Genomic DNA, 21,309 nt, shown 5'->3' on the forward strand with positions numbered 1-21,309 from the left:
CTAAGCACTGTTTGATTCTTGACCCTTGTGAAGAACATTTTAACCTTAACCTTATTTACATTTAAGGTATGAGAAAGATACCATGTGACTTTGAATGATTCTAAAGCCTTGAAAAAATTTGATTGCTAGGTATTGAAGTCTACAAAAAAACTACAGGCAGCTTCATATATAATCAGGGCTGATATTCAGTTGTTTGGACAAATATAACATTTCTTGTTAAAATGTTGGAATCCTTTCCTATGTGTCGGTTAAGTGTCCCCTGCAGTAGCGGCCCTCCTTCCTCCACCACTCCAACTACACCCAGTCTCACCACCCACCCCAGTGGCCACTGCCTTCCCCAAAGTACCCTCCTTTCCTCCCCCGACAGCCTCCACTGCCATTTCACCAGAACCCAGCACTACAGAATTAATACATGGCCCACCCAGGGTCTCCAGGACTCTGCTCTAGTGCTCATGTTCCCATGTCTGGCTCAACTGCCCAAAAGTTGGCTGGTGGGCACCCTGCTGTACAGGTTGTTGCAAATTTTTCATATTATCCAGTGAGTAGTCATTCATCTAACACTTGAACAACATGAGGTTCTACAAAGAAGAGAAAAATTATTGGGTTGACTTTAGGGTGGTAAGAATATCAGGCCACCCATCTTGATGGGTGCAATATTTCCTTTTTGTTGTAATTTTGGAAGTGATGAAAATAGGACTCTGTTCTTTTAAAACATAAAGGCTGATTTGCTTCCCGACTTTGCACCATGCTCTGAACTTGTTTCTAGATTCCAATTCCAGGAGGTATGCGAGAAAATGAGACCAGGAAAAGTGGAGGTGAAAGCAGGTTTTCTAGCTTCCTCTTTGAGATGCCTTTAGGGCCCCCTAGTGGCCATTTTAAGACAGTTTTAGGATTAGGTCTCCTTGACCCTGATTTAAATGAGACCTTTTTGAATCACTGTGACAGGTGCAGTAACTGTGTGGAGATAACAGTTAGTTAAGAGGGCTCAATATTTTTTCACTTCTCAGTTCTTAGCAAAAGCAGTGCAGATTCTTTAGAAATAGCAGATACATCACCTTAGATATTTTATTCTGCATTCCTCATACTACATTATGTCATAGCTGAAATCCTTTTCAGACATTTATATCCTGGTTTATGTCAAAGGGCTATAATTCATAGACAAGTACAACTCACCTTAGGGTTTTTGTATATGTGTATGCACCCATATCCATATATCCATCCCACTGGTGAGGCAAAGGGTTCTTTAAATATGGGGCTTGACTTGGTGTTAACTAACAGAAGGGCTCAGTTTATGGACTATTTCATACTGAAAACATTCCTGTCATTAGGACATTACCCTGCAACGCTGACTGGATAGAGCAAAACTTCTACACATTTAAGGTAAATGTGCAGTAAGCTTATTGACTGATGCAAGCGATTTTTCTGAAATTCTCTAATAATGAAATATGTCTTCAATGTATTTAACTAACCAGGGTGAATAGTGTCCCCTTCCCGACTGTAGTCTTGTTTCTTTCTAAAATGCAATCTAGACAACGCACTACACTTGGGTAATTATAATGGATGTTTCTTTCCTACATGCTTATTGTTCTTTTAATTTCTGATGTTATTCCATCACTTCGCCTTCGTTTGCAAATCTCAGGCCTCCCTTCCCTTCCTCAGTCACGTTACCCTTATTAATATGTCAATACATTGTAATAATGCATTTTACACCACTAATGAAGTGAAGCCAAGCTATGAATAAAAAGAAAGCCCCAATTCTTGCTTCAACTTTACTCGGTTCCGGGACGGGGGTTGCAGTAGGGGTGGAGGAAGGACAGGCGGCCCGCAAAAAATAAAAATGATCCCCTTGTTTGCAGCGCGTTCTAGAACAGAGCTGCACGTCAGAGGAAAAACGGAGCAGCATTCGAGCTAAAAGGATTGGCATTAAACTTTGACACTTTAATGGTATCCAGGATATTAGATAATATTTTATCATATAATGTTCTCCAACACGGCACTGGCATCAAAACCAGATACGATCTCCTGACCCTGCAGACGTGCAGGGTGAGACTCATCCCCGCAGCGACTAAGACAGCAGGACCCCAGCTTCGCCGTTAACTTGTCTCGAAGCTCCAAAGCAAACGTTTTTTACTTCTTCGCCGGGGACGCTGCTGGGCAACTGCTACCTGCTCTTTGCATTCTCCTCGGCTCGATCGACCACCGAGATGAGGTAAACAGCGCTCCAGCGCTGGGGAAGAGCCGGTGGTGGCGGTGGAAAACGGGGGAGGGTCGTTGCTTAGGGAGGCTGGAGGCGAGGGCGGGGATGGGGGAAGAGCCCCGGCTGGGCCGTGTCAAAGGCTGAGAGCCCGGTTACCTAGGCGGGAGCCAGGTCCCGAGCGGAGCAAAGGGGCCAAACCTCCAAATTCCTTGTACCCCCCAGCCTGACCTCTGGGGAGTGTGGTCAGCGCGGCAGCCCGAGCTCGGCGTCCTTGTCTTATGCACCCCTTCTCCTCCCCACCCATGCACTTTATCTCTGCTTTTCCATCTTCCTCCGGCCCCTTACAAGAACTAGGGTGGGCTTCCCGCTGCCACATCCGAATTCCAGGGCCGAAAGGGAGGTGCGCGGAGGCGAGGCAGAGTCCCAGCGGCCAGCCAGGCTCGGCAGAGGTGGGGACCCGGGGGGAAGGGGACCCCAGAAGCCCTGGGACCGAGCTGAGGAAAAACCCGGGAGCTGGATCGCGCACCCGAGCTCAGGTCTCCCAGCCAGAGCTGTCCGTCCCTCCGCGCCCTCTTTCTCCCCTGCCTCTGTTTTCTCTTCCTCTGGGTTTTTTCTCCAGGTCTCCTTCTGCCATCCAGTCTCGCACCCCCGCCCCCTTTGCCCAGCCAATTTCACCCACTCCGTTCTTAGCTTCGGAGGACGCTCGGCGCCCCGCTCTTGTCTTTAGGACTGGGAGGCTAGGAAATCCATTCAGGGATGGGATGTTGCACGCAAGGATTTTGTGCGAGGAAGGAAAGAGCAAGAATGAAGTCGGAACGGGAGGAGCGCGTTGTGCGTGCATGGGGTGTGTGTGTAGTGCAAAGAAATTCAGTGTTCCCGAAAGAACAGGGAGTTTTGGACCAGATTCTTGGATACAGAGCCTAACACGATGCCTTTCAAAGCCTTTCGCCGTGGCTCCTCGCGGCTTCGGGCTGCTCCAAACCCTGACCACCTTCGAGACAAGCCGTGACTTGGAGCAGAAGTGGTGGCGGGGAAACTTCCTACTTCCCACGACCGCTGTTTTATGCATGGGGGAGTGCACAGGCTGCACGGCCCTGAAAGCCTGCAGACATGTCTACGGCGGCAGCTGCACACCCCTCCTGCTTCCCTTCCCCCTCTTTCCGCGAGGCTCGCCAAGCCCAAGGCGGCCGGGAGCGGCCCGGGTGGGGGAGCAGGGCGGGGAGCTCCCAGCTTGCACCCTTTCTTCCCGACCCGGGCCGCGTTCCCGGCTCCGGGTGTTGCTTCAGCCTGCGTGCTGGCAAGCTGGAGAACTAGAAGGGAGGAGCCTCGCTGGGGGGGCGGAGCCTAGGCGGAGGCGGCCCCACAGTCCTCGCGGCTGTCATTGGCCAGCCGCGCCGTCACGGGGTGGGGGCGGGCACAGAGGTGGGCGCTGGCCCCGCCCCCGCTGGGAGCCCGGCCGGGGCGCGCGGTGCCCCCCCCCCAGCTGCACAGACATGACACAGACACACAGTCACTGCAGCTGCTGAGGAAGCCCAGCGATCTGGGCACGCGGCGGCGGGGCCAGCCGGAGCCCGGACCCCAGCGCCTGCCCGTCCCCCGCCGGCCCCCGCGCGGCGGGCCCCACCTGGCCAAGCGCGGGAGGCGGGGATCGCGCGCAGGCTCCGGCCAGCGGCGCCGGGCTGCCGGCGGCGGCTGCAGCGGCCGCCCAGCTCCGAGCGCCCAGCGCTCGGGGAAGCCGGAGCGTCTCCGAGGCGGCGGCGAAGAGGCCGGCAAGGGCTCCAGGCGGCAGCGGGGCCGCCCGCCTCGGTTCCCCGCACCCACCGCGCTGCGCCCCGCCTCCGCTCCGGTGACCTTCCCGGGGCGCCTCCCCCGGCCCCGCGCCCCCGGCCCCGAGTCCCAGGCCGGGGCGAGGCCCTCTTCAGCGCCTTCTTCCCGCGGAGCCGCGGGCGGGCAGCGCAGGCCCGGGGGGAGGGGGTGCCGCGGCTGGCTGCAGCCTCCCCGCCGCCGTGCTCGGCGCCCGGCCCGGCCGGACCGCCGCTGCCCCGCCGCCTCGAGGGAGCCGGGGAGCCCGAAGCCGGGGGCGCGGCCGCGCTCGCCTCGCCGGGCCGGGAGCGGACAGGCCCTGCCCTGAAGGGGCGAAGCGGCGGGGAGCGCGGGAGGTGGAGCCGGCTCGGGCGGCCGCCCCGCGTCTCTCCCGAGCGCCTCCTCGCCAAGGCGGACCCAGGCCCCTGCCCATGCCGGGCGCCCCGGCTCGGAAGAGTCCCTGGGGCAGGCATCCGCTCCAGGCGGCGGCGCCGGAGGGAGAGGAAGAAAGGACAGTGCTCAGCTTGCGCGGCCCGGACCCTCCTCCCTGCAGCGTTTGGAGCTGGGGGCCGCCCCGAAGTCTGCGATTGGCCCGCAGCTGGGACTAGGGCAGCACCTGCCGGGACCCCGACCCGGACCCCCTGCGCCGCGGAGGCGACGGTGCCGCCGCGCCCCCCAGCCCTTCCGCGATTTCCCTCTGTGTGGAGGCAGTCACGGCCAAGGTAAGAGCCCGGCAGCACGAGAGAGCCGCCGCGGAGACGCCCTGGTGAGCGGCACCGGACAAGTTCTCCGAACCTGTAGCTGGTACCCCCTGTACTCAAGATTCCGGTGGAGAAGGAGGCGGAGGGCACAGCCTCTGCTACCTGGGCCGGCCGCCCTGGAGAGGCTGGAGGGGCAAGACCCCCAGCCTCTGATGTCCCGAAACCCTTCCCAGGGCCCGCCCCGCTTCTAGGCACATGCGCTGCTAACAGGAAGCAAGCTAGGAGTTGTTCCCGGTGACACCGGGAGGTGATGTGCCCGCGCATTCACCCCCCCAGCCCCCTGCAGCTTGCTAGCGCTGAGCTCCTGTGCTCCTGGAGCTGCCCCTGTGTTTGGAGCTGCCCCTCTTGGGCGATCCTCTACCTGCCTTTCCTGGTGTGATGCTGTGAAGAACTTTTCTTTGCTCCTTGTTGCAGAGGCCGGTTTGGGGTGAGCAGCCGCAGCTTGCGAGTCATCTGTAGGACGGAGTGGTTGGGTAGCAGCGCTGTCTGTAGAGAGGAAGCCTAGCCAGCGTCAGTCCTGTTGGACAAAGCTGCTTGTAAGGAGTGATCAGTGTGCAGAGATCCACCCGTGTGAATGCTGCTGTTTCTGAAGGGTTGGAGGGACTGACTGTAAAGTTTGTGCATCCTTAAGTATTTGTGTACATTGCCTTCTAACCGTCTTTTGAATTTTGCTCTTAAGGAACCTCAGCCCTACAAGCTCGTCTTTGCCTGTTTGAAATTTATTAAACCTTTGAGCTTTCCTTGAAACAATCAGATTTTAAATGGGTCACTTCGGAGGGAACAGATTGTCTCTCCGACATTGAATCCATCCCCCCGTTGACCCTGTTTAATGGGGATGGATCTTTTTTTTCCCGTCCCTGAGCTGAGGTACCTGGGTTGAGCAGGTTTCTGCTGAATTAGGAATCCGTGAAAAATTTGTCATTCAGTCCGTTAAAATGGTCTCCTGAGGGAGTGAAATAGCAGCTTACATGAAGTTTTATAGGGTCTTATGTAAGCTCCCTAGGAGACCTCAGGCTCCCTCTTCCTTCTTGGGCAGATTGGGGAAGGGGTGGCAGGTGGGGTACACCTCACCTAAACACAGATGCTGGCTCTCTGTGAGGCAGGTGGAAACTGGGAGTGTTTATTCACTTATTGGAGTCACCTCTGGTTAATTTTTCTCCTCACCTGTTCCAGTTCTTCCCACCTCAGGAGTTAGCTTTGATAGACTTAAGATAAGGGAAGGTTCTATATTAGGAAAGGAGTAAGTGGTGATTTTTTTCCCTCATCTCTCCCAAGTGGATGTCATGAATGAATTACTCACGGGCATGCATCCTCACGGGGGATTAAAAAAAAAAAAAAGACTGGCTTTAAGGTTTCACACATCTTTTCGTGTACCTTTCTTTTTCAAGAGTGTTTTACTTTAGTGAAAATTGCTTGAGGAGAACACACATTTATCAAGCCTGGCCCTGTTAATTCCATACCAGGAAGAAAACTAACTGGAACAGAGAGGTGAAAGTCATCTCAGCTGAGATCATAGTGGATTTTCCAGAGTGGCGGGGAAAGGAAGCACATTCCCCCAGGAGGATACAAAGGTTTTTAAAGAAAAGATCGCATCATTCTGGAGGAGGCAGCTGTCACCAACAAGCGTGGGCCCTCTTACTTCACTTCAAGAAGTGTGCTGGGGTGTGGGTTAGCTTTTTGGTGTGAAATAATGCAGATTCCTTTGGCTTCAAAGCCATACCTAGAAAGTCCTTGGAAATGAATTGAAGGGTTTTTCCATCTCACCGCAGGTCTTGGGGGTGCTTCCATCTCTTGGGAAGCATGTGAAGGTTTCCTTGGGTTCTGGGTTCCTGAGCTATGCTTTAAAGTGGGTGTGGAATGCAGAGTGTCTCCATCCTTCAGCCACCTACAGTGACAGGACACTAGGGGGGACTAGTTTTCTGTTCCACCACCGATGAAGAAAACACAAGGGCCCATGTTACAAAGGCTATGATTTAACTTTAGGGATCATGAACCTAACTTTTTGGTACCTAGTGTGTGCTTGCATGAATGGGTGGATTCCAAATGCTTAAGTGATGGGCCTGATTACATCTGAAGTCATTTGGACAACTCAGAACTGTTTAACCACCCAGTGTTATGTGAGGCTCTGAAAAGACTCAGTTACAGTCTCTAAGTATTGGAGGGCAATAAATTTTGGGGAGACAGAACCCCCCAGTAAACTCTGCCCTTTGGGAATTGAACCGTGCCAACTTTGAGTTCTCTAAGGGTTTGTAATTGGAAGTCCCTGTTTTGGTGTTTGGACTGCATATCCCCTGCAGTCATCATCAAATCACACTGCTGGTGCTGTAGGTGGGGCCAGAACGTACTCCATCGAACTTATAGTTTCTCATTATCATCCCCTTAAAGTATATACCTTATATTTATGCAGATGTAACATAGCTTGGCAATGTAGTAGCACTTTCGTCTCAGAGGCTCTCTGCACTTTTAGTGGTATTAAATCATTAGTTTAGGTTTCTTCCAGCAGAACTGAAAGATGATTCTGTTTTGCTGAAGAAGAAAGCTCCCTTGTCCTGGCTTACCTTACCCACAGAGGCCAGTTCTTTTCAGAGCTGACTCCAGAGGTGGGCAGACAGGAGAGGTGAGAGGTCAAGTCCGAGAAGAGACTACCCAGTTCAGAATACTGGCACACAAGCAAACGTGGCTAAGATTAGGTCTTACTGGATTCTAAAAGCCCCAACTCAGCATGTAGAATTAGACTCAGTGTTTGGAACCTGTGAACCGGTATGAGTTCTTCTATTTTCCTGAACTCTGGGGTCTGGTAAGCTGCATTCATGGTTTTTTACCCATATGTATAGTGCATGTTCAGGTAGTTTGAAGGGAGCTATTGTGGTCTGGGGAAAATGGTCAGCATAAAGCTTTATTTCTGCTATTAAGCCTTTATAGATTGTTTCTCATAGGTGCACTATAGCCAAGGGGTAAGAGATTGGAACAGGAAAATAATTTGCCATTGAGCATCAACTAGTAAACACTGGTCCAGGGGAAGCTAAGACTGTGGTGCTAAAGCACGAATGAAATTTTGTGAATTTCAGGGAAGTCAGGTGGCAGAGGTGGAGTAAGAGTGAGGCAGGATCTTGGCTTTCCTTCGGGTCTGGGAATCAAGTGAAGGCATCTTTGTAGCCAGAGGTCCTCAGAGAGCAGGGATTACACAGGGTCAGGGGTGTAACACCCTGAGGACTGACTGAAACCGCAGGCATGCTGCCATTGACACACCTTTGAAATGCAGCCACCTCACAGCGTCCGTGAGCTTTGAGTGGCTACTGCTCTACCCCAGAGCATTTGACATCGACAGGTACTCAGGGGCTCAGTTCCTCTCTCGCCACATGGACATTTGGAGAGCAGTAGGCAACAGCCAGTAAAGTTAGGGCTTAATAAATGTGCTTTAGAAGAGTTTTCTCCTTGCACCTCAACAAGTTATAATTGAACATCTTTTATGTGGCAGACGCCATGCTCTGTGCAGAGGCTACAGAGGTTCCACATTTAGTTTATAGTCTTTTAGGGGAGGCAAACCTTGAACCATTACTGAGAGCTAAGTACTGTGGTATAGGTCTGTTCCAAGGATGAATTTGAATTTGCCAGGATAGTAGAAAGGATCAGGGGAAACCTTAAAGTATGTACTGTGTATGGAGAACATTCATCAGTGTGGCTGGAAGCTGGGTTATTCTGGAAGAGGGAAACCTGGTGTCAGAAGGGAAATAGTTGAAATAAGATTCCATGCTGGGGACTGTCCCCTAGCTTCATGCTTTATATTCAAATGATGGCAAGAATGGTTGCTGCATAAGTTCCAAGCATCCTACTTGATTATCCCACATTACTATTAAAAACAGAAAAATAAGTTTTCTTTTTTTTGGTCCTTTATCCTTGTACATTTAGCATTTGGCCTGTTCTTTAAGAAACTATTAGCAATGCAAATAAAGAAACGGTCCCTTATCAACCATGAGTCTGCCCTCTTGTGTACATGAGTGACATCTGGGGCTTTCATTATGTGATTATGCAGCAGTGGGAGAAATGACAACGTTACTTGACAAATGATATGGTATAGGGGAAAAATTCCCTGTGAGAATAAATTCCATTTTGTCAGCCTTGCTTCTGGGTAGACTTACAGTTGTGTTTAACAATTGCACAAGATTTTTGTGTTTGAACCATTTCAGTTCTGGCCTAAACTTTTTTTGCTGTTGGAAGAGTTTTATAATACTGAGAATGGGTGTGTGCTGTGCATGCGTGCATATGTGTGTGTTTTGTGGGCTGAGGCAACTATATAGTGAGGCAGAAAAGGAAGGACGTGACTAGTGGAGTCTATTAGAGAAAGTGGAAAATCAAAATTGCAGCAGCCATCCCAAGAGCCAGATATATTTCGTTCTTCAGAAGCAGGAGCCAGAAGGTCAATAGAGGTAAAAGAAATGTGTGTGTGTGTGTGTGGTCGTCTCTATCACCTTTCCCTCTGTTCAGTGGGAGGCAGGGTAGGTTAAGTAAAATCCGGAGATCTAGAGTCTTGCATCATCCTATGCTAACTTGCTGTGTGACCTTAGAATATTCTTGACCTCTCTGTGCTTCAGGCACTGTCTGTACATAAGTGAGTTCTTTGCCTGGTAACTAGGGATGTAGAGGCCCAGAGAGGGAAAGGTCTTGCCCTAAGTTAGTGGCAAAGCTCAGACTAAGGTTTTCTAGCTTTCTAGCTCTGAAATGGGAAGAGGCCTGACCAGTTCAGAGGTGTACTCTTTCTTGAAATATACAACCCTGCAAGTATGCAATACCGAAGAAAATAATCACAGTGTCTTTGCTGTGTTGGTTCTAGATTCTGTATAATTGCAGATGGCATTAGAACTTCTCTGGTGTTATCAGGCCATTTATACAATAAGCAGCGAGACTTGCCTGCTAACTTCTTACATAGTATAGAAACCACTTGGTTTTGGAATGTTAGCTGTTTTTCAGAACTTTTTGAGAATTAAGTACTTTGTGATAAAGAGCAACGCTGAAAATTTAATTATTTCCAAATTAAGTAGATAAAGGCTGAATTGACTCTTTGGGATTTTGCAAAGCCTGAACGCTAATGTGTAACAGGGAACCCTTTCTTTTGGCCAGGGAGAATTTTACGTTGTAGGGGAGCTGTTGCATGAGTAGGAAAGGAGGGATGTTTGGAAGGAAAATAGATGCAGAAAAGCAATTGTGCACAAGTCAGGAAAAATGCAAACTGACTTAATTTTATGCTTCCAAATTTGTGTTGTTAGAAAGCAGGCTCCTCCCCACTATGGCATTGCTCTCCTGAATTTAGAGGGCAGTGCTTATCAGAAAGAGGACATTTGAAGGAAGTGCAGTGTAAATATAAGGTTTGTTACATTATTATTTCCACATTAAAGCTATGATAGGAGTGCCCTATTTTAGAATTTGGCTTATAAAATCTGATTTTAAGAGCAAATAAGATAAGTAACTGGGGACAGAAAAGGATTTTTATTTTACAAGCGAGTTTCATAAGCAAGCCTCTTTTTTTTTATTTTTATACTTGCTTTATATGTGGATACCACATTTCTCCCTTTATTATTATTATTATTTTTTTAATAAAATGCTGAAGTGGTAGGTAGATGCAAGATAAAGGTAGAAAACATAGTTTAGTGTTGTAAGAGAGCAAATGTAGATGATCAGGTGTGTGCCTGTAGACTATGTGTTAATCCAAGCTAGACAAGGGCAATAACACATCCATGGATGCAGAAGATTTCTCTCAAAACAGGGGGGGTGAGGTTCTAAGCATCACCTCTGTTGATCCCCAATTTCTCACCTGATGGCCCCCCTGTGACTGTGCCTATCTTAGGTTGTTCCTCCCTTGAGGAATCTTACCCGTCTCTGGCTAACCAGTCATCTTCCGGGGCCATACAGGGAAATGTAAAGTTGGTAAGTGAGAGAGAAGCCATATTGTTTGAAAAGGTTAGCTTTTTACTTCTTTGCAGATTTATGTCCTGTGGCTTCTATGCCCAGCATTTGTCTTGAGGTATCTTTACCACTTGGAGGAATTATGATACTCGGTAAATTCGATATGAGGCATGAATTCTATTTAAGGGTTGTAATTAGGAAGGAAGAAGAAAAGCTATAGAAGTAGCAGGCGGAAGAAAACACGGGAAGATTGATTATTTCTTTGACTTATCTTCTTGTAGAGTAACTTAAGCATGTATAGGTTTTAAACTACTAATTAAATTGCGCACATACATTAACATAATAGGAATACAGTTACATAACCAAAGCAGACCTACAATTACCAGCCCTCTCCAGTGAAACCAAGAAAACCAGTTAGGTACCCTAGACATTTGTGAAAATTTATCTATGATATGATGGATATTGTCCAACTGTACTTGAACAGTCTGAGAGAAATCAGACAAAACAACCCATTCCTGGGAACTGTTCACATCCCATCTGTTCTTTTAACAGTAGATAGTCTGTAGTTGTAAGATTTTGGAGCGCTACAACTTGCACTTCTCCTAATTCTTGGTTGAGTTCCAACAGTATAGATCCAGTCAAATTTGTTGTTTTACTGTATGCACAGGCCAGCTTAGATATCTCCTTCTTCATTCCCATGGCAAGTCCAGGAACTGGTGGGATGAGTGCATCTACACCTGTAGTAGCACATAGATCTTTGTTGAGGTTTTTTGATGATCAACTTCTGGTATGAGTCTTCCAGAGAGTAGCAAGCCTCTTTTTAATAGCTAGTTCCTTTATTGTATTTCAGATTGACTAACACAACCATGGTGAACACTTTTGGAAATCTCACCAGTACATAAAACCAAGAATTTTTCAGATATAAACTTTTCAAGTGTTTTAATGGATAACTCTTGCTAAGGAGCCTGACATTGAAGCATGTTACTGAAAGCAGTTCAGGTGTTACATCAATTTTCATAAGCATTAACCTACCCCATAGTGTTTCTTTGGTTACTTATTTACTTGTGGGCAGATTGCTTACTTAGCTGCTGTTCTTTCCGGAGTAGCAATCATAACTACCCACCTGCATGAGCTCTTTAACTTCTCTCACATTCTACCTCTAAGACTATATCAAGAACATAAGTGGTTTAAAATAAATTAGATAAGGGTTTCCATTAGTTTTCATAATTGCAGAGACATGGAATTAATTCCATTCTGCCTGAGTATACAGTAGAGGCAGTAGGCATGAGGCACTTACACACAAAATCGAAATCATGTTTGTCTCCCGGCTTTTCCTTCGCTGCAGCTGAAATATCTTGGGTTTTTGGTTTTTTTGTTCCTTTATCTCTTATGAAAGTTTCCAGAAAAGAACTTGTTTTAGGAATGAAATACAGGTAAGGTATTTAAAGCTCCAGAGGTAATTTTGGGCAACCTGGAGTTGTAGGTACTCACAGGCAGGGACTAGAATGGAAAGTGCAGTCTCCTCCCTAATTTTAGCCTCTCTTGTCACCTTATGGGGTTGCACTTTGGGCCAGCAGCAAACGCAGGTGGAGATGAAGCCCTGGCCACTCGGGGAGGTTTGCTTTTATCACAGGCAGTCCTTTTTTTGAAGTTCCATGGCCAATTGGGAAGAAAGGGCTGGCTGGTTTTTCCGTGGTAGCATTGAAATTTAGGAGGATTTATAGCAGAATATGCACATGTGGAAATTTCCTTCTTCTTCTTTTTTTTCTTCTTTAATTTAAATTTGGGGGATCATGGGCTCTTTATGGTTATTCTGTGGTTAGGGATGACCTGGGACACATTAAGCACGTATTTGTTATTAGGGAGTAAGGTTAAGCTTTCTGTGGCTAACTGGGAACCATCCCCTCTCCACTGTTGTTTCCAGACTGTTGTGCAGGTCCTTAAGAATGCCAGCACTGTTTGTGTACCAGCCTTCTGGACTGATGGCAGCTGTCATCTGGGACTGGCATTTAGTGGTTGCTTCAGGAGCCAAGGAGGTGCAGGCAGAGTGCTAAGCCGGGTGGGGCTCTTCCCACCTTCCAGGCCTGGTGCCTAGCGCTTAGTGGGTCTGCATGAATTAAGGAGTGTCCATGCGGAATGATTTGGTTTTGTGAATGAATAAATGGTGGTGTTTTCAGTTTCATCAGGGGTGACAGGAGGAGAGGTGTGTGAACCCCTGTGCACTTCAGACTTGAACTCCTTGTGGCCTCTCCAGGAAGCTCTTACTTTAAAAATGCAAAGGACATTTCAGGTCAGCAGAATGAATGCTCTTAGGGGTCATTGGTGTGGTTCAAACATTGATGGCTTTGTAAAAAGTACCGGATGTGTTGTGTGCTTTGTTTACTCTGAATTTGTAGGGATTTTGGTTTATCTGGCATGAGAGGAGTGGGTAAGCTCTCAAGTTTGGTCAGATGTACATGCTGGGTTCCCTGAAAATGGCTTCAGAAGCATTTGAAATACAGCAAAGCTCACCATGGGTTGTTGGTAATATTTGCAGTGCTGGTGAGGACGACTATGAAATGACTTAGGTGTGGCTGCCAAGTTAGGACGGTGCAGTGGGCTTGAGAAATAGGTGGGGAACCATGGTGCTCATCTCTGGTGGAAAGGCCTCTCCCCTGCCATCCTGGTGTCTTTTCCTCCTCTCTGCTTACATGAATCATTCCCACCTGGGCTGTTCAGTATCCTCAGTACTCGTTGATGCCTTCTCTGAGTAAGGCAGAGCTGCTGTGCTGAGACACCACCAGGCCTGTCAGAGACTAGGCCCCACTGGGCCAGCTCCTTCATTGCCCGGCTGTGGACGCTGAGGCCAGGGAGGAAAGAGAGCAACCTAGAGAGGGAAGGCAGGACCAGAGCCCTGCTTCCTGGCTGCCCTGTGCAGCCCACGGCTGTGCCTTCTCACTCCAGCTGCCAGTGTCTGTCCTCATCCCCCATCCCTTCCCTCTGATACACTCCAATCTGCCCCACATTCAAAAGCATGTTCCTTTTGGCCATTTTGTGTCATTTCATCCTTATAGCACTCCGACGGGGTGGGTGGTCTTCCTCTTGCGCTTCCCAGATGGGGAAGCTGAGGCTCGCCCAGGTCACATGGTCCTGAGCACGGAGCAGGGACTTGACTCTTAGTGTTCAGACTGCCAGTCTGTGGCCTCGGTGCTGACCTCGTTCCTGGCTTCCGCCCCCGCCAGCACTCACTGCATGTCCCATGACTCTGAGGACTCCTAGTCTGAGCCTCTTGGCTGTCGCCTAAAAATGTCCCTTATTCCTTCTTGGGTTTGTTACTTCTTCTCCTTTGTGCATTACACCTGTCCTCTCTCCTTTCTCTGCTTGGAAGTTCTCCTGCCCCCAGGCCCTGTGCACTTGTCTCCTTAATGCCATTTCTGTCCCTCGTTCACTGTCCACTAAGCCAGAGTTCATCGGCCAAGAATCACTAACCTTCCGCAATGTGAGGGTCTCAGCTTGACGTCAGGAGCACGGAGGTGAGGTGGTCACCGGCCATCCCTCATCCAGTAGCTTGTCTGGGTCAGGGAGGTAAATGCTCATAAAGGCATGAACAAAGTGCAGTGGGCCCACTGTGTTGGGTACCATTACGCTTGAAGGCATCAGGGAGCAAAAGAATGTTAGGTCTGGGTCTCAGTGACTAGGAGATGAAGGGTGGAGTGAGGAGAGACATTACCCAGGAAAACCCCAAAGGCTGTGCTTGTCTTCTTCTGCTCGGCATTGCCAAAAATATCTATATTCTTTCCTTATTTCCTCACTTATGTGTCAGCTCCTTAAGCGTTGTGTCCGGGCTATGCCCATCTGTGTATCTACGGGCACGTCCTAGCACTTAGGAATCCTTCAATAACCTGTATTAAATTAAGTTGAAAGCCTTCTGTCCTCACCCTCAAGGGACATAGTTGGAAAGATTGGGAAAAAATGTGTGATAAGTTAAGCGATAACAGAAGAGTCAAATGAACAGTTCAGAGCAACAGTATTAACAGCGTGGCGGGGCAGTTAATGGGTGTGGATTATTGAGGCCGGAAGTTGATGGGAAATCAGAGATGGGTACTTTACAGCTGCTTTAATGCAATGGGGGTGGAATTTGAGTTGGGTCTTGGATCACAGGATAATCAAAATCTAATGGAAGAATTGAAGGGAGGTTCAGGGGTCAGGTGAGGTTGGTCAATGCACAGATACATGTCTTTGGGTTACACGGTGAGCCGGTTTGGGATTCTGTTAGCCAGGATTTGGAGATGAAGTTGGCACGCTCGGATGGGGCTCTGCGCTTTTGGAAGGTAGGGTGGCTTTTGATCAGGAGGATGGTGGAGCGAAAGCTCTGTTTTAGGAGAATGAACTTAGTAACTGTTTTGGGCTCAGATTGGAGTGGAGGAGATGGAAGCTGGGAGGTCATTGAACAGGCTTTTGTACTAGTTCAAATATGAAGTTCTGAAGGCCACTGGGCTAGAACTGATACAATAGGATGGAGGTCAGGGAAAAGCTTCTGAACTTTTCTCCAGCCCCAATTATTGGTACTGAAGTCTGAGATGGTTTTCATTGCCTACCCGGAAGCAGCCTCATTGGAACAAAGTCCACTTGTCATACCAGCAGCAATTCTTAAAATAACACTTTCTCCCTTGGCCATGGGGAGGGAGTTTGGGTGAAAATGCACATCCCCTGCACAGCTTCTGTCATTGAAGATATGTTCAGATGAGCCCAGGGTTCAAGAACAACTTTTTTTTTCTAGCCTTGGATGACACCCAGGAAGGGGTGGAATAGAGAAAATTCTTCTTTTCCTCATGAGTGGTTCCTGAGCAGCTGCAGAGAGCTAGGAGCAACATGACTGGAGTTGTGACATCTGGGCTCCGGATCCACCTTAAAGGGAATCTGTGCTGGGCTTACCGTGACTGGTGGTGTTCCTGTGCCTGAGGAGGGCTTGCTGAGAGATTACAGTTCCAGCTTTTCAGAATTCTAGAGTAAGCCATCTGGGTAACAGAATTTTTCAAATAGGCATGTCCAGCTCCTTACAGATAGAGCATTTTTATTTTTAGTCTTTAAACAAGAGGGTTTTTCTTGAATGTTCTGCTCATTTACACTCACTGGCTCACTCTCAGCCTCTGAAAAACACCCACCTTACTTATCAGGGCACACAAAACTTGTTAGGAACTGGCCCCTGCCCCCCCTTTTCATGCATCACCAATCCCTAACATTATTTTTCTTCTTTACTGGTTATTTTCCCCCAAACCTGCCAAGCTGGGTACCTACCTCTCCTTCTGCCTGATAAGCTCTTTCTCTCTTTGTCTCCTGGGACGCTTCTATTTTTCCTTCAAAACTGGCTCAGACAGATGATCCTCCAAACTTTTCTTGATACTAAGCACGGAACTGCATCTGGACCTTGCTGTTGTGCTTCCCGGACCATATCCCTGGTCCCTCCGGTGGGCTGTCCCACCAGAGTAGACAGTCCTCCAGTAAGGACGGTGGCTCAGGACTCTGGGGAACTTCAGTTCAGTGCTTTCCTGTCTGCCTGGAATGTGCTGCCTGCCCAGTATGTGGTGGTGGTCATGGTGGTGGAGCTGGAGGTGATGATGGGGATGGAGGAGATGGAGGTGGTGCAGGTGGAGAAGGGGACCTTGCCCTCTCTCCAGACTAAGAAGTGTCTTCACACAGGTCCTTGAGGCTAAATACTGAAGTTTGCGGAGGGGAGAGCTTAAGGCCTTTGCATCCCCTGCTGCTCGCCCTCCCCCTGGTCTGTGTAATCTCCACTAATGTGTTGATACCGCCCCCCACTTCCCCACCCCCTTCCCCTCCTCACATATTTCTTCTGTTTCCTGCCTTAACCTTCTGCTTTTCTCTGCTTTTTCCATTTCCTTAGCTCTTTAGCCTTCTCTTTTCCCTCTTAGGCTATTTAAACCCTGATGGAGAATACCAGGCCTTTTCTTCCTGTCCCACAGGCCTTACCCCCAAGGGTTTGATTCTCTCTGGCCACACAGTTGGTCCCTAGATGCTGATGGGGCCTCCGACCATGGTGTCTGTTTACTGGGCTTAAAACCCTTTCACCTCAGTTCTCTTTAGAAACCCAGTTGCAGAATGGCAGTCGTCATTGATTGAGACGTTAGACTGATGAGGTGTGGCTAGGGAGGACTAGATAAATTTGTGCAGAGGTTCATCACCATTGCCTCAAAACTTCTTCTTGTTAACCATGGGTGTATGTTGGAATATTTAGTCTTGTCTCTGGTATTTGTGAGGCCCATTTGGCTTTTTATTATACTTCCCTTGCAAGCCAGGCATTGGTGCTGCATGAATAGGTTTGCTTAGCGAATCACAGGAGGGGTAGATGAACTCTGGGCTTATCAAACGGTCCAGTGACCAGGGCACCGCAAGGTTTTATGGACCTGGCCCTTTGCGTGGGAGTTGGTTACATGATTCTTGACACCCTGCTGCTTTGCCAGAGGCGATCTAACTTAATACACAGCCACGGTTGCTTTCTCCAGCTCTTACTTTTTGACATTTCCCTTTTTCTTCTGCTTGGGTTTATCTATAACTCCTGTTGAAAAAGCATTTTTGAGCTCATTAAATCTGTTAATGTCTGTGTAATGCTTAGGACAGTGCGGGTGCACAGAGCACATTCGGCATTAGCTGTTGTCATTGTCATTATTGAACATTTCTCCCCTCTCCTCGTTACTTGCTCTTCATGTCCCTTCTGTTGTGCTTGGTGAATTGGCTCCCAGGGATGAGGCGGTGGGCCACAGGCTTTCCCTTTCAGGCCTGTCCAGAGACCTCAGGAGGTGTGCGGAGGAGCTGAAGGTAAAGGTACACATGTGCCCACCAATCACCTGAGGCCATTTTTCAGGAATTTCTCTGTCCACCTTCCTCCTTTTTCTCATTGAAATTTGAGCTCTGACAGGTAGGGGAGATGAGAGTCAATGAATAGTTCAGGAAAGCATTCTTAGCAAGTTGTGATTAACAGTGTTTAAAATAAGAGTCACAGTAATAACGGTGGTAACAGTTTTAGCCACCATTTACTGAACACTTATTATGTGCTTATAAAGTGTGCTTTCCATGCCTGATACCTTTTGATCCTTACTACAACCCTCTGAAGCTGTGTAGTTTCATTTAACAGGTGAGGAAGCTGAGGTGTATAGAGGTCATTATTGCCCAAGTGATAAAGCCACAGACTGGGACCCAGTTTTCTCTCTAGAATATTTCCTCTTAATCTCTGTCCCAGAATTCACTAGCCCAGCTATCTTGACCCTGGAGTATATGTACCCCTGAGGATATATGAAGACTTTCTGTGGAGTATGCATAGTTTTAAGGCTATCAGTTTCTAGGTTTTCAACTTCATATATGGACCTTTCCCTGAAATTCACTAGACTGAGACCACCCTTCCAGGTCCACCCTTCCTACCACTTCCCTTTTCCCAGCCACCCTGCATTTCATGAAGGCACATCTCTGACCCAACACCAGTCTTGAACTCTGGTGCATTGCTCTGAGTATAAACCTCAAGGAGCAGTTAGCAAAGGAATTGTTAGGAATTGGTATGTGGGAACCGTCTTACAATGAAGGCATTCCTGCGTGGCTGCCTCTTACCACCACACTCTTGTACCTGTTTAAACTTGGTGCTAGAAACAGGACATTTGGGCCCCTGCCTCATGCTAAGGAATCATATACAATTTTCAGAGCTGAAAAAATAATTTGCTCTTGAATTTTTACAGTGCATGATGGGTTCTAATGTTAGATTCTGTTTAAAAATGTGATGTGAAAGTTTTGTTTGAAAACGTGAATGCTTACAGTGTGCTGGAAATTCTGTCCTTAGAGATTATTTAGTTCATGGTGAAAACTTTAGAAGGCAGCCTAAAAATTGGCAAGGCGGTACAAGTTTTCCAAGTTTCAGAATTCAGCAAAAGCTTGAAGATCGTTGTCTTGTATTTGCCCCTAAGATACTGAAGTTTGGAGTGGGCAGTTCTTAAGTTGTTTTCCACTAATTTTTTTTTTTAACCATAGAATTTTAAGGGCATCAGTGTCTCCTAAGGCTCAAGTACTGCTCTCCTGGTTAAGCACCCTGGAAATTTATATGGGGTTTCAGTAAAATGTAAGCACACTTCAAGTTTTCATGAACTGTTAGAACATGGAGCCTATGCACATGATCGTGTATACCAGAGTATCTCAGTGGCTCCTTGAGGACTGTTGCAGACATCAATGATGAAAACCCAATTCACACTGATGTCAAGGGAAAAAAAGGGCTTCATCTGCTCAGGTAACTAAAACACAGGGGGAAGAGTCAGGCAGTGCTCGATCTGGTTCTCCAATGTCATTAAGAAACTGTTGCTCCATCTCTTGGCTCTGCTTTTTTGCATGTTGGCTTCATTCTCAGGCAGAGTGTTCCTGTGGGATGGCAGAGATGGTCTTCAGAAGCCACAGACTTACACCCTGCCCATTTCACCATTACAGCTGAAGGAAAGCATCTTTTCTCCATAGATCTGATAAAAATTGTGGTCATGATTTGCTTAGAAGGGCTGAGGTCACATCCCTGGGGCTGAAATGGGAGAAGGGTCAGTCCTATTTGAATTGCTTGGAGAGTGGGGAAGGGGCGAGTCCCAAAGAGAAGCTGGGCAAACAAAACCCCCCAAATACTCAGTAGGAAGATTGATCTGAAGATCTTGAAGTCATATGAAACAACTTCAGGGCTTCTCTCCAAAACCCTTTTATTCTCCTGGGTGTGCTTCCTTCACATACACCACCAGTCAACACTTGCTGGTCTGATGCCCATCTGCCCACTGACACAATGATATTAGTGACATTGTCTGTTTCCTGCTTTGGTGATTTCCAGACTTTTAAGGAAATGCTAGAAAGTCCCTGACTTACTGTATTTGGTGATTTTTTTATTTAACACCATTATGTGATTAAACAAGAAATTAAAAATCATGGAACGTCATCTGAGTTATCTGCTAGGGCTGCCTTAACGAAATACTGCAGACTTGGTGGCTTAACAACAGAAGATTATTGTCTTTCAATTCTAGAGGCCAGAAGTCCACAATCAAGGTGTCAGCAGGGTTATTTCTTCTGAGGCCTCTCTTCTTGGCTTGCAGAAGGCCCTTTTCTCCCTGTGTCTTCACACTGTCTTCCCTCTGTGTGCGTCCTAATCTCCTCTTTTAGTAAGAACACCAGTCATACTTGATTAGGACCCAGCCCTGACGACCTCATTTAACCTTCATCATCTATTTAAAGACCCCATCTCCAAGTACCTTCACATTCTGAGGTGCTGGGGGCTAAGGTTTCAACATAAAGATCTGGGACTGGGGTGGGGGGACACAATTCAGCCCATAACCCCATCTGTTGTTTTAACTCTGTGAATGGGCTATATTTTGAAAAATAATACACACACACTTTGTTTAAAACACACATTAGCAACAGGTTCACCTGTGCAAATGCAGAAGGACCATTTTAGGGATGGTAAGCTTGATGTAGTTTGTCCCTTGGGTACGCCGTGCCCCCTTAGGAGGCATAGGGAGAAGACCAAGTGTAGAGATAAGAACTGGTCGCGAGTTTGCCAAAAATGCTTGGGATCAGAAAGTAGGAATCTGGACCTTTCTCCTCCCTCAGCTCAGTGCGGCATGGTCGATGCAGTAACACCATCCCTGAAATATCCTGAGGGTGGGCTTTGGCTGTGAAACAAGTTTTAGGACTCATTTAGGAGTGGGGCCGGAGTCTCCCCTTGAGGCCCATGGCTCCCACTAGAGCCTGTCTTCACTCTTTCCACTGGAGCTGTGGATTATCTGGCCATGAGGTCTGCTGGGCTCCCCTTGTGCCAGGGCTGGTGTGTGAAGGAGCATCTTGTCTTCCTGCTTTTTGTGTCTTAGGGAACAAAGTTTGGAAGTGAGGGTTTTATGAGTCAGTTTGACCCAGGTTCCTAAAGGGCTGCTGTTGGGTCAGAAATCGCTTTCCATTCACACCCAGAGCTCAGCTTTAAACTCCACAGGTGACAAACCCCTCTGTTAATCTGCTTTGCCAAGCAGTTGTCGTTGTTTTGTCATTGTTCTTGTCCCTGTGTTAACTATTGTTTTACTATGGCTTGTGTGTTCCTTGTCTGACCTTCGATGTTTGTAATGGAACATCGCGGCTGGAAGATGTTGGGGAGTAGGTAGTTGCTTGTCAGTAGTCTTTTCATGTCAAAACCCCCAAATTCCCCACCCAAATTTTGCTTATTTATGCTTCAGAAATTTAATACTTAATGCTTTGGAAAGCTGTTTGCTGCAGGACATGGTTACAGTGCACATATGTTACCTGGGAAGATGAAGTTTTGAAAAATCCATCCACCCATCATCACGCCTTCATATGCCAATGTGGGCTGTGTTCACTGATTGGGAGATTGTCTTCACCGAAAGCAGGTCGCAGTCTCATAGAACTGGAACCAGGAGGTAGAAGTTTTGACAGAACATTTTTTGTGTGATTTGCGTGTTTTTGCCAGCTCACCTTGGGTAAGGTGCATGCCTTCTCTGTATTAGTACTTCCAAATATGGTCACATTCTGAGGTACTGGGGGTTGGCATTTCAACGTACCTTACTCGGGGCATACAGCTCAGCCTGTCACGCTGAGCCTTATTTTTCCTCCTCACAGTGTCCATCACCTGTACCCACC

General features: G+C 47.9%; 1 protein-coding gene across 1 annotated transcript in view; it reads left to right on the forward strand.

Annotated features, from left to right (window-relative positions):
* The first annotated feature begins 3,709 nt into the window (after nt 1–3,709).
* LARGE1 (LARGE xylosyl- and glucuronyltransferase 1) overlaps nt 3,710–21,309 on the forward strand; it is a 530,062-nt gene continuing 512,462 nt past the window's right edge. Inside the window, exon 1 of the mRNA XM_036902848.2 lies at nt 3,710–4,722. The gene's annotated coding sequence lies outside the window, so the exon portion shown is untranslated. The remainder of the gene's footprint in view (nt 4,723–21,309) is intronic.

Source organism: Manis pentadactyla, chromosome 10, assembly GCF_030020395.1.
Source record: "Manis pentadactyla isolate mManPen7 chromosome 10, mManPen7.hap1, whole genome shotgun sequence".
In the NCBI taxonomy this organism is placed as follows: domain Eukaryota; kingdom Metazoa; phylum Chordata; class Mammalia; order Pholidota; family Manidae; genus Manis; species Manis pentadactyla.